This window comes from Lacerta agilis, chromosome 4 (genome assembly GCF_009819535.1).
Source record: "Lacerta agilis isolate rLacAgi1 chromosome 4, rLacAgi1.pri, whole genome shotgun sequence".
In the NCBI taxonomy this organism is placed as follows: Eukaryota; Metazoa; Chordata; class Lepidosauria; order Squamata; family Lacertidae; genus Lacerta; species Lacerta agilis.
In genome coordinates this window covers 80,061,969-80,075,142 of record NC_046315.1, presented here as the reverse complement: position 1 = coordinate 80,075,142, position 13,174 = coordinate 80,061,969, and the positions used below count along the sequence as shown (strand labels likewise).

General features: G+C 42.4%; 1 protein-coding gene and 1 non-coding gene across 2 annotated transcripts in view; both read right to left on the bottom strand.

Moving 5' to 3' along the window:
• Positions 1-13,174, bottom strand: part of FGF14 (fibroblast growth factor 14) — a 282,538-nt gene that overhangs the window by 211,261 nt on the left and 58,103 nt on the right. The gene's annotated exons all lie outside the window — the stretch shown is intronic.
• LOC117046153 lies at positions 2,432-2,538 on the bottom strand. The gene has a single exon (XR_004426525.1). It is a non-coding gene; the product is annotated as a U6 spliceosomal RNA (small nuclear RNA).

Below are 13,174 nucleotides of genomic sequence, written 5' to 3'. Positions count from 1 at the left end.
AGGAAAAGCGGGATATTCCAGGATCAAATCAGAAACCCAGACGGCTTCTGTAAATCCAGGGCTGTCTCTGTAAAACAGGGACACTTGGACGGTCTTGATTCAGCCATTTTATGGGGAATATATAACACAATATAGGAATGAATTGAATCCAATGAAAGAAAACGAGATTTCCTTCAAATCTGGTCACTTCCTATTCATTATTGCGCAGTGAATCTTGCAATGCAGCAAAACCAGTTAAATACAGTAGTACTCATTTAACAATGATCGACTCAGGAATCTTTTTAAGGCTTAGTTCATCTTTTTTTGTATCAGGCAGCAGAGATGAATGCGATCAATAACAGGACGCTTAGAAATTCCTCTCACTCTGTCTATGTTGTATTTTATTCTGACGTTCTACATTTTGCTTCATATTCTACCATATTTTTCTTCATATTCTGAAAATATCTGCTGGTATCTAGGTCCACTTCAATCTGGTTTCATGCCTGGAGTTTGACACTGAATCCTTAAACTGCAGCTGTGCCCAGAGATCCTTGTGTACAGTAGTGGAATATGCATGCTCTGCCCTGATCCAAAGTCAATTCTGCAGCTGATCCTCCTTCACCACAGCCACTCCTCCTCCTGTAATCGTAATTTCTCCCCTTCTGCTTAGCTGCATTTATTTATTTATTTATTTATTTATTATTTAATGCAGAACCATTTATAGAAGAGCAATCTGAGTTTATATTTCCCTTGTGCTGGTTTGAAGTGTTTATTCTTAGTATGAGATTTTGTTATTTTTATGTTGAATAGCAAGATAAACGTACCACCAAATGACAACATACCACCAAATAACAATAGCAAATGACACTTGAAACAAACAGGACTAGTGTTGCCTTTCCAGACACACCCTTGTTTAAGTTGGGATTTCAGGTGCCTTTTATATCACCATACCAAGTAATGATGGGATGCGGGTGGCGCTGTGGGTTAAACCACAGAGCCTAGGGCTTGCCGATCAGAAGGTCGGCGGTTCGAATCCCCGCAACGGGGTGAGCTCCCATTGCTCGGTCCCAGCTCCTGCCAACCTAGCAGTTCGAAAGCACGTCAAAGTGTAAGTAGATAAATAGGTACCGCTCCAGTGGGAAGGTAAACAGTGTTTCCGTGTGCTGCTCTGGTTCTCCAGAAGCGGCTTAGTCATGCTGGCCACATGACCCGGAAAGCTGTACGCCGGCTCCCTCGACCAATAAAGCGAGATGAGCGGCGCCACCCCAGAGTCATCCACGACTGGACCTAATGGTCAGGGGTCCCTTTACCTTTACCTTACCAAGTAATGATGCAGCCATTCATAATTAGTTGGCCTCTAAACATCAAATAACACAGGAACTCACTAATTCCCTGAGGGTTTGAGACCCATCATCTATCCTCATCTCATTTAGCCACAGTCAAAGCCATTTTCCAGGGTCAGCGGTGGAGCATATGCCTGTGCTGCCCAGGGCAAGCATGCTCCCGAGGGGGGCGGGGCACAGAGGGTGTCCTCCTAGGCATGGGATAGCCACTCAGGCACATGGAGCAGCATGCACGCCCTGCAGCCAGGGGCGGAGTGAGCTGCTGATGGCGGACATTCAGCGTGCTGGCTCCCCACAACTCTCAAGCCTTCCCCAAGCTGTCAAAACAAAGGGGGAAGGGGTGGGATGCTGCTGGCAAAGCAGCACTGCTCCCCTCCTTACCCTGACAGCTCAGGGTAGGCCTGGGAGTCATGGGTGGGTGGCGCGCCAAATATCACCCCCCTCAGCGAAGACATCCGGGGTGGTCTGCCCCCAATGCACCCCCCTCCTCCGCCCCTGCCCAGGGTGTGTGGCTGCTGTTGCCTGCTGACAGCTTCTAGGAGCTTAATCCTGATACAACCCCATTGTCTTCATTAGTTTCTGAAAACTGATAGAGAAAGTTACAAATGCTTTTCATTTTTACCTGGCAGATATGCACATATATCCCGCTGTGCTTTTGCAAAACAGTAAGAATATTACAAGGCACTGTAAATCTCCTGTGCTTTCTTCTTCGAAATAAATTTACCCATCAATGGCCCCGCTTAATGTCACATTGTTCAGGGAAAGAAAGAGCACAATGCAATATCTTGCCAATACACGGGCGAAGACTGTAAAAGATATTGCTTATCATTTTTTATGCCTTTCTCTTCTGTGAGGAAAAGAAATGGCCTGGTTCTTAAAATAAGGCTAAAATTGGCAAAGGAAGAAATTGATGCAAGATGAAGGGTCCTTGCAAATTAGATTGCTTGCATCATGTGTAAACAGAAAAATGTTTGGAGGCAAAGCAGGTGTAGGATAAAGGTCTTCTGGAAAACTGTTAACACAGGAACATGGAAAGAAAGAAGCCTTCTACCAAGCCAGACCACTAGTCCACCCAGCTCTGAATTATTATTATTATTATTATTATTTTTAAAAATATGGAACGCTTCACAAATTTGCTTGTCATCCTTGAGCAGGGGCCATGCTAATCTTCTCTGTATTGTTCCAGTTTTAGTATATGTGCTGCCGAAGCGAGCACTGCTCTGAATTATTTTGACTGGCAGTGGCTCTCCAGGGTTTCAGGCTGAGGACATGGTATGTTTTGTCATGAGTTGGTTGGAAATATTATCAGTGGTGAATTAACTTAACGTCTGGTTTACATGTGCAAGGCATCACTGCTTGGTCAACATACAAAAAATATGCAGCACACATCTATAAGTAAATACATTGAGAGTCAATATGTTTGCTTTTCCTAAATAATCCTGTGACTAAAGGCTTCCTGCAATACTCGCTTCTAATATGGAGACGGTCCTATTCTCAACGCAACATATCTTAGTCATAATTTTGTAAGTAGCTAGTTAAAACGGCTTCCCAGTGAAAGAAACAGTGGACTTTTCAAGAACAAATACGTTCCAGAAACTCAGTAGTCAGAGCAGTTTTTAACATCACAGCAAAATCCTGGATGTTTTCCATCTCTCCAAGTAGTGCTAAGATCCAAAGCTTGCTTGAAGAAAGCACTAATATTATACAAGCCTGCTGCACTGCACCAAACTCATGGAGCACGTTGTACTACTTAAAACACTGGCCCCATGATCCCTTTACAAACAGCCTAACATTAAAAAGGAACCTTAAGGAAATATTTCAAGGTTTAAGCTTCTTATCAGCCAGACAAATGTTACCCCACCGTTATTTGTAGCAAGTGTAATCTATTACTGTATTAGTGAATAGCTGACAAGTGACGTGCACTTTTGTGGGTTTAAAACACACACACACCTACTAATTAAACATATAAATAGAAGCACAGGAGAAAGTCCTGCAGTCAGCAAAATTAAGGGAAGGGGTGAAATGTTTAAGAAGGCAGCTAAATTTAATAGAGCCAACTGGGCATGTTTTAAAATCCCGCTGGCTATAAAGATATGCAAGGCAGCTGTTCTGAGCAAAACTGCCAAAGGACAACTGTCGGGTGGTATGATTTGTGCTAAGGCCAGATGTGGAATGACCAAACGTAACTTAGACCATACATTCAAAGCACCTTTAATCGGCATGACTTCTCCACAAGAATCTTGGGAACTGTAGCTTTAAAGTGAGCTGGGAATTGTAGCCCTATGAGGGGTAAACTAGAGCTGCCAGGGTTCCTTGGGGGAAGCTGTGCACTTTAAATGTATGCTTGTGTATGCAGCCTGATTCATGGCAAAATCAGAAGCTACCCCTTCTTCTTTGGAACATGTCAGGCCATGGGTCCAACTTACCCTGTAACTGAGAGTGGATCTCCAGGGTCTCAGACACAGGTCTTTTCCTACCTGGAGATGCCAGGGGTTGAACCTTGAAGATTTTGCAAGCAAAGTGTGTGCTCCGCCACTGAGCTACAGTCCTTCAGTGTCATTTCAGAACAGTAACCAGACATAAAGGGAGAACAGTAACCAGACACAAAGGTTCTTAAACTGTTGTAAAAAGGGAATTTTAGAAAATGCCACTTTGTCATTCCTGCATGGAAGCTTTTCCTGCCGAAATTGCTTTGTCTACTCAACTAAGAGTCCTATCCTCTTTTGCAGTAGCTTGCCTCCAAAATGTCCTGTTTTCACATATTGCTTAAGAAGAAAATCACTGGAAGATATGTGTCTTTAAAATAAAATAAAAAAGCATCGTCCTCTTTGCAATTACTGTAGATGTAGCAGAAACTGTAACCTGCCTAAAGTGAAAAATGTGGATCATTCAAGACTGCTGGAAGACAGATTTCTTCCATAAACTAAGAAGCCTTTCATTTTAAGGCTTTAGGGCTACAGCAGATGCCTTACCAGATCGTCTCCCTTTAGGGGGACCAGAGTTTGTGCCAGGGTCAGATAACTGTACATAGGAAGTAGGATGGGGAGCATGACCTAATTCTAGCACATTGATATTTTTGTGCCAAAAGGACCTCTGGTTATATTCCTAGCTGTGTCCCATATGTCCTTTTTATCTCTCTCTCTCTCTCTCTCTCTCTCTCTCTCTCTCTCTCACACACACACACACACACACACACACACAGAGAGAGAGAGAGAGAGAGAGAGAGAGCTTAGTACCCATATATCCAGGAACCAAGAGTAGCCATGTGAGTCAGCTGCAGCAAAAACAAAATCCTGTGACACCTTATATTGTGGCATGAACTAGCATCATCGATACCCTTCTACATCAGATGCATGAACTTGGCAAGTGCTTTCACATCATGCCTCCACTGAAGGAAGGTCTTGCCTATTAAAAAGCCCACAATACTTTCACTGACACTCAGATAGCATCTCTAAAGAATCCTGTGATCCACCATGCCAAATCCAAATGCCCCCCCCAAAACCCAGGGCCATGTTTCCAAAATGATCATGGGGGATATCTGGCACAACAGAATAAGAGGTGGGGTGAGCTGGCCTTTACAAATATTAACTCAGATCTAAATTATGCACAGCAAATGAAGATCTCTTATTGACCTTTTAACTCCAGGAGCTTTCTGCCTCTGCCTTTATGCACAACTTGCTCTACTCAAGGCAAAGCAGGGCCACATAAACAACAGGAGAAGCTGAGGCAGTATAGAGAGCTTAAAGGAGGACCACACAACAGAAAGGGAATTCCAGAAGCAATGAAAGGGAAGACCTGTGAGGATTTTGTAAAATTGATACCACTAATGGCGTTTTTCCTAGGCTATGTCCCAAGATAGTTGTCTGCACTTGGCCCTAGGTCAGGGATGAGGAGAATTTTTTTCAGGCAGATGGCTACATCTGAGCCATCTTCCATGGGCCACATGCGTATGACGGGTGATATCAGAGACAACAACAAATGTAAATGTTTACCTTTCCACAGTAGGCTGTACACACTTACACACCCCTCTCTATCTTCCATCTGGACAAGCAAGAGGCATTATCAGAGTTCAAATGCACATATTAGCCAGGGGGGAAAAAACATGGGGTTGAATGCAGGGCCATTGAGGAGTGTGGTGTGGGGAGAATGTGGAGTTGCCTGAGGAGGCTTGAGATTCCTAGGTGGTGCCCCTAGTCGTGTGTTTTTAAGTAGAAATGTCAATGTTTCATTGAAGAGGCACTAAGGGTGCATCTAGACAAGGGCTTTCTTCAGTGTAAGTGTCTGTGACAGCAACAAGGCCACATGGGAACTACCTAAATATTTTTGCTGTTGCCGGGAGCACTGAATCCACTGTGGAACAAGCTACTGTCTCAGCACAACCCAACCTTGCATAAAGCATTATAGCACTACGGCATGACTCCCTCTGAGTACCTCTACTTCTGAGCAGGTATCTTAGCCGGCTACTTGAAGTAGCAGCCTAACCAAGTAGCTCTGCTTGATATAAATTAAGCCTACCGGTCATTTGTTCCTTACCATGCTTCTTGCCCTTATTATTCCCACATTGACCTTTGCATTTGCATTCTACAAAAAAAGCAGTGCAGCAATAAAGGGGTACAAATGGCAGACAAGACAGAATGAAAAAATAAAGGGGGCAAAGGGGAATGGGGTGAACACAACCTTAGAGATATTCACATCATCTCCCCAATTACTCACCTGAAAATTAAAATGGTGGCATGTGTATTTGAGGTGGGATGGGTAGGGAGGAAACTAAAACTATCCAGTTTTACCAGTGGTTTTTAACTGGGCTTTAGGAAGCAATAAGCCCAATAGAATTGGCCTCTTTCTGAGACAGCGTGAAATTGACAGCCATTCTTGGGGATTTTTTTCCTTTCACAGCAATGATCTTGCACTGCTAAGACCCCTTTTAGCTGCTGGAGGAAAGCAAGAAAATTATGGATTGCGGAATAGACTGCCACCAGATAAAAGGAATGGAATCATGGTAAATAAATACATTAAAAATGAAAGGAAGAATATTGAAGCTGAAAGGAGAAGGGAGAGCTGAAATCCCCAATAAAATAAATATGCATGAACTGTAAGAGATTAATGTGATCAATTATATGCCAATAATAACTGCCTTTAGGGATATGCTGCTGTTCATGGGGGTGGGGTGGGGGTGGGGGTAGTAGCTTTAGCAAAGCTGTGATTTCCTCTGACATCTGTTGTCAATAAAGTTGTGGCCTGATTCGACCCAAATATAACTTGTCACCCCTATCTCTAGCCATAATCACACGTTTCCACACATGACACACTTTTCTACATTTAGCAATAGAAACCCATCCAAAGAAACAAAGAATTCCATCCCATTCTTTTGCAACCAATAAAACCTTTCAAAGCCTTTTATTTAGATGAATCAAGCATACTTTCCTTCTGTGGTTTTCCTAAGGAGAACAGCTTTATTGTAAACACTGTTACAAATTCCATTATTAGCCATTCTTATTGGGAAGCCATGCTGTCAATTCAATAGGATCACATGAAACTTTTACAGTAGCTTTAGCCTTCTTCTAGCTTCCTAATTAGAAAGAGATGGCTGAGGTCAGTGAGATTAATCAGTCTTCTAAGAAGGAAAAAGGCTTTAATTGGACAGTTGCAGATAATCATGCAGTTTAAGATCTGCCCAAATATGTTTCTCTTGAAAAAGCCATTATCCAGTCAGCATGATAACCGATGTCCACACACACACACACACACACACACACTGTATTCTGAAGCAAGCTTAGATCTTGAAGGTATAGAGATGTGAAGGGCTGGTGGACGAAGTAAAAAGATTACAGATGGGGGGGGGGCATTTTTTCCTGAAACTTCCCTGCTGGATAATGTTCTCATCCTAACCTCCTTCAGCTTGCAAATCTGGGGGTCAAGACTGCTCTGTAAAACAAACTACAGTTTTATGAAATCATCATCCCTGTAAACTATAGGTACGTATGTACGACTCAAATCCAAGGACAGGGCAGGGATTTACTTCTTTACAGAATAGAGAACAGCTTGAAAGAGGGAAATTTGCTTGTTCAGTCATTCCACTGTGACATTACGAAATTATAATTGCATTGTTTCTTCTCCTTGCAGATAATGTCAGCTGTGGAGGCAGTTTCAAAGGACAAATAATTATTAACTATAATGTTGATGGTTTCTGTTTTAAACCTTTTCCCTCCTGTTTTCTCCATCCAGTAAGCTTCATGACTGAGTGGGATTTTGAACCTTGGTTTCCCAGGTTCTAGTTCAATGCTCTATTCAATTGCACCATACTTGCTCTCAATTTAGAACTGATCAGAAAATACGGTAAGTACTGCACAAACTTTGTTTATTTGTCTCCCTATGGTTTTTCTATTTTTATTTTTTTACAGATAGTGCATCTCCAGCAGATACAAACTGGTCAGAAAGATTCCTAACAGTGCTTCCTGGACTACATGAGACCGATCTCCTGTACACATGAATTGGTGTATGTGTGGTTGAATTCTTATCTCAGGTATTCACTCAGCAAGTTGCCTAAGGCAAGCTGCCATCTCCCAACCTCACTCTTTCCTCTCTGCCGTATGGGGTTAATAATAAGGTAACTATACAAAGCACTTTGAACACTCAGAAGGTGTCATATTTGTTGTTATTAAACCGACATCATAAAGCTTAAAAAGCCAGGTACGATGTCAACATTTTCTTCTCCCTTCGGGTTACGCAAAACCCATTTGAAAAAAAAAAAAATAAGCCAACACTGCCATACCTAATATATTAAGTAGTACAGTGGTACCTCATGTTACAAACACCTCGGGTTACAAACACTTCAGGTTACAGACTCTGTTAACCCAGAAGTAGTACCTCGGGTTAAGAACTTTACCTCAGGATGAGAACAGAAATCGTGTGGTGGCGGCATGGCAGCAGCGGGAGGCCCCATTAGCTAAAGTGGTACCTCAGGCTAAGAATGGTTTCAGGTTAAGAACAGACCTCCGGAACGAATTAAGTTCATAACCAGAGGTACCACTGTATTGAATAACATATAGTACAGTTTAGCTCTGGAGGCATGATACAATCTCCACATTTCTAAAATACATTTTCCTGTTGACAATACACCCTTATCCCAAGTGTCATCAATATGATGGTTATGGGTGCCAAAGCACCCTTGAGGTCCTACCCTGGTACCCATGAAGCCTCTGAGCTAGTTCCAATCACTGTCTACCTCATGAGGTAGTAAGGGCTGTTCTCTTTTTCTCCCTCGAAAAGTACCGGTACATAGATCTGAAGTAGGAGGGTGGAAGTGGGATGCTCTGTCCCAGTTACTCTTTCTGCTTCATGTACCGGTACTTCCTCCCCCCTTTTGTTTTTATTTTGTGCATTTGAAACAAGGCAGGCAGGTTGTAGCAGTTTATAAAGTTTTAGGAATTGTACACAGTGATATTTTTCTAGAAAAAGAGGTGCCAGAACTCACCATGAACGCCTCCCTCGTTCTCTTAGAATGGCAACGGCACCCACCTGAGAGTGCCGTAACTGAGTTCTGGTGAGTTCCAGCTGAAAAAGAGCCCTGTTTGTACATGTTTTACAGTTTTATTATTGTATGATGCCTGGTGAGCCTATCAGGTTGAAAGGTGGGCTATAAGTGAATGAAGGAATGGATGAATTACAACTTTTGACCTGTAGTAATTTGCTGACCTATCCAGAAGTCGGTTTTGAACCTGAATGGCAGTCGCCTGTGCAGACATTTTGATGTTTTCTTAGACGGTAAAGACAGGAAGTTAATAAGCCATTAGTAAATGAAGAAGAGAGCAAAATTTGCATTTAGCAACGTTCAAAAATCCACTGAACCAAATCTGGCAATAACCACAGAGCCGCAGTGTTGATTCTGATATTCAGAACTAGAGCTGCATGGCTGTAGCGCGGGGGGGGGGGGGAGCGGGGAGAAATCATTACATCGGCACATCAGCAACTACAGCTCCACCGCATTCTAATTGGCAGCTGCAGTTCTGCTTTAGTTTCATACACATAATTCATGCAGGAGAAATACTTAAGAGAAGTATTTAAATATTTACAAACCTTTCTCATGCAGCAAGTAGGTCAAGAGAGAAACACACCAACGGCAGGGAGAGAATACAGCAGGATATCTTTGTTATATTTGTTCTACTCTCTTGCCTGCTCTTTGCAGGCAAAATAATTGAATAAATATAATCCTTTACAATTTGGCCAGTTTCACTTCCCCATTTTTTTTTTTAAAAATTAAAAACTGTACATTTCCAGAAGGTCCCTTGGAAATGTAACCTCTACATAAATTGCTAAGATAATTTATTTAGCAGTGTAGACACAAAGCAAGAGCTTGCCCCCTTGAGCACGGAATTTGAACTCGGGTCACCATACTATCCTCTGACAAAAAAAAGGGGGGCAGAGGAGAAATACTATTTCTCCTTATTTTTACTGTATCTGATGTTATTCCACAGTATGTAAATAATCTTGTGATTGCCTGAATATTTACATTCATAAGAAGTAGCAGCTATCAAGGTTTCCTTGTCAACATACAAAATCAATTAAAAAAGCAAGCCTACCCAAACACATATGAAAGTCCTGTTAACCTCAATGTGATTTCCATCCCAATAAACATAATTGGGGCTGGACAGCATGGCACATCACATCACAAAACCCTCAAATCCCTAATGATATCTACAGCAGGTGTTAGCCATGAAATACTGGAGAACCAAAGCAATGTTATGAAGGTGGCACTCAACCTCCAATCTCTGCTTAGCAGTAGCAAGATTCCAGGGGATTCCAGGCACTTACCCAGGACCATGGTTAATTTTACACATATTTACACCAGAGGTTTTCGATGGAGGGAGAGCAGAATTTACAGCATTTGCATTTCTAGAGGGGTTTGAGTATTGAAGAACTGGATTTCCAAAGCATCCTGAACACTATCTCTGTGCTTCTGTCCCAACCTGCCAAGATGGTTCTGACCTACAGCCACCACATGGAGTTCAACCTATTTCCTACTTCTCGTCCCAGAAAACCTTTTGCCAAGCAACTCCTCCCCTTCTCCCCCCATAGTTTTGAAAAGTGACAATTTTCCTGTGTGACACCACACCAACATTGCCCTGGCAACCTCCCCCTTGGTTACTTGTAGGGTCTTTTGTCTTGTAGGTGGATTAATGGCAGGCCCATCATCTCTCCACCGGCCCCTCTAAGCAAGCTCAGCCCATCAGCTCTGATTAAGTGCCAGCATCCAAGAATCTGGAGGGGAAGATCTGGCGCCCAGGTATCTAGAAATCCCTGTTCCCCCACTAACCTGTAACAGTAACCAAAGACTTCTGACAGACATCAGTGAATGGATTTTCTGGTTCAGTTTCTATTGGTCACCTACAAGTCGCAGCAAAAGACTGCCAATTATTTACTTAATAGTATTTAGTATTCTGTGTTCAGAATATTTTATTTTATTTTAATTTTTTATTATTTTGTTCAGTCGTTCAGTCGTGTCCGACTCTTTGTGACCCCATGGACCAGAGCACGCCAGGCACGCCTATCCTTCACTGCCTCTTGCAGTTTGGCCAAACTCATGTTAGTAGCTTCGAGAACACTGTCCAACCATCTCATCCTCTGTCGTCCCCTTCTCCTTGTGCCATCCATCTTTCCCAACATCAGGGTCTTTTCCAGGGAGTCTTCTCTTCTCATGAGGTGGCCAAAGTACTGGAGCCTCAACTTCAGGATCTGTCCTTCTAGTGAGGACTCAGGGCTGTTTTCTTTAAGAATGGATAGGTTTGATCTTCTTGCAGTCCATGGGACTCTCAAGAGTCTCCTCCAGGACCACAATTCAAAAGCATCAATTCTTCGGCGATCAGCCTTCTTTATGGTCCAGCTCTCACTTCCGTACTTTATTTTATCTGCTGGTTATTTATAGCATCTGCATATGTGTAGTTTTTGTTGTTGTATGTTTTAGAGAATTTCCCCCTCTTTTAGAATCTTTTGATTCCTTATTGCAAACTGCTTCAAGATTTTATATACAGGTGACTCTCCACATGTGGGGGTTACGTTCAGGGCCCCAGTGTGCATAAGCAAAATTTGTGCAAGTGGGGAGCCTCGTCAGAGTGGAGAACTAAGGCAAAAGGGCATCAAAAATACAGTTCCTTTTTCAAGATCTTTAAACCTTTATTTCCAGGCTGACATCCTCTTTGGGCTCGGGGGTGTGTGTGTGTGTCGGAATACACTGCGTGGATCCGTTAAAAGATCCGCGGTTAATTGTTTATTTTAATGGTTATTGAGAACTACTTTTTGTATCCTTACGTGTAAAAGCGAAAGTGAAAGTAAGAATGAACAGTCGGTTTGCCAATAAGATTAATCCGCCTTTAATTTATAGTCCCGGTAATGTTTCAAAGTTATCAATGAGCGTTAACCCTGCTTCCCGCCTTTTTGGAAGGCAGCAACAGTGGTTTTATTGGTTGAGGCATCGATCGTGATGTCACATCTGTTCCTAAATAAAAGGCTGAGGTTCCCCGCTTAGGCACGTTCAGTTTGGGTTAGTCAATCGTTCTTTACGTTTTGTTCTTTTGGGGTCTTTTATGTTCAGTTGAAGTCAAGTTTAGTTTAAGGGGTTTTGGGAGCGGGCTGGATGGGTTGGATGGGTTTTTCTTTTAGTTAGGTTTAGTTCGTGGAAGATATTCGGTTTAGCTTTAGTTAGGCTTTTAGGTTTAGCCTAGGGCTAGATTTGCGGAAGATATTTCGGTTTAGTATTATTTAGTTTAGTATCGCGAAAGATTGGGCGCGCAGGGACTGAGAGCTTAGGGAACCTTAGCTTAGGGCAAGAAACGAGCCTACGCGGGTTTTGCCAAAGCCACTAAAAATATACTCGGTGTCTGTCGTCCTTTGGGGAAAAGGGGAAAAGGTCTAAAGATTTTTTTTGATTTTAACCAAAACTTAGATAACGTCCTTGGTTTGGTCTTCCTAGTTCAGATTCAGGGCATCCATTGGTTTTCGAGGCATCCATTAGTTTTCGAGGCATCCATTAGTTTTCGAGACATCATTTTAGTTAGAAGGCATTCAAGAACTCACACACCTTCGGAGTCATTTTCCGTCTTACTCAGCTTCCTTCAGATTGTGAGACTTGGCCGGCGCCCGTGCTCATAAGCACGTGGAACGCTGGCCGCTTTTCCCCCGCTACTGGTACCTCGTGCGTGGGCAGCTTAAGCTTACGCACGAGGAGCTCCAGCACCGAACCCCAGCATGTGTGTGTGTGGGGGGGCTCATGAGCCACTAGGACTTTCCACCTCTCTCCCAGCATTTCCAGGTTTGAACAGATGTAATAATTTATTTCCCAGTGATGCATGTATACGCAGTGATGCGCAAGTGTGGGTGCCTATATTCATATATTTATTTATAGATAGATAGATAGTATATATAGCGAAGATTGTAAATGGTCTATAAATTGACTAAAAATAAATGAAATGAAATTTGGCCCTACAGAATATTGCCAACACTTACTAACTTCTCTATAATTCTTTATTCAAGCCAGAAAGAGCTTGGCAAACTTAATTTCCCCACATCTTGGAATTGAAGAACTTGTCTTCTTTAGGATAGGGGTTTGGGTTGGGTTTGGGTTAAAATAACAATATTTCTATCTAATAATGGAGCCTTTCCCAGCAACTGTAAAACACACACACACACACACACACACACACGAAAAAAAGAACAAGTTGGCAGTTATTATTTTATATCATAAATCTTATTGGCATAGAGGAGGCAAGTACCCTGTTTCTCCTAAAATAAGACATAGCCATAAAATAAGCCATAGCAGGATTTCTATGCATTTGCGAAATATAAGCCATTGCCCAAAA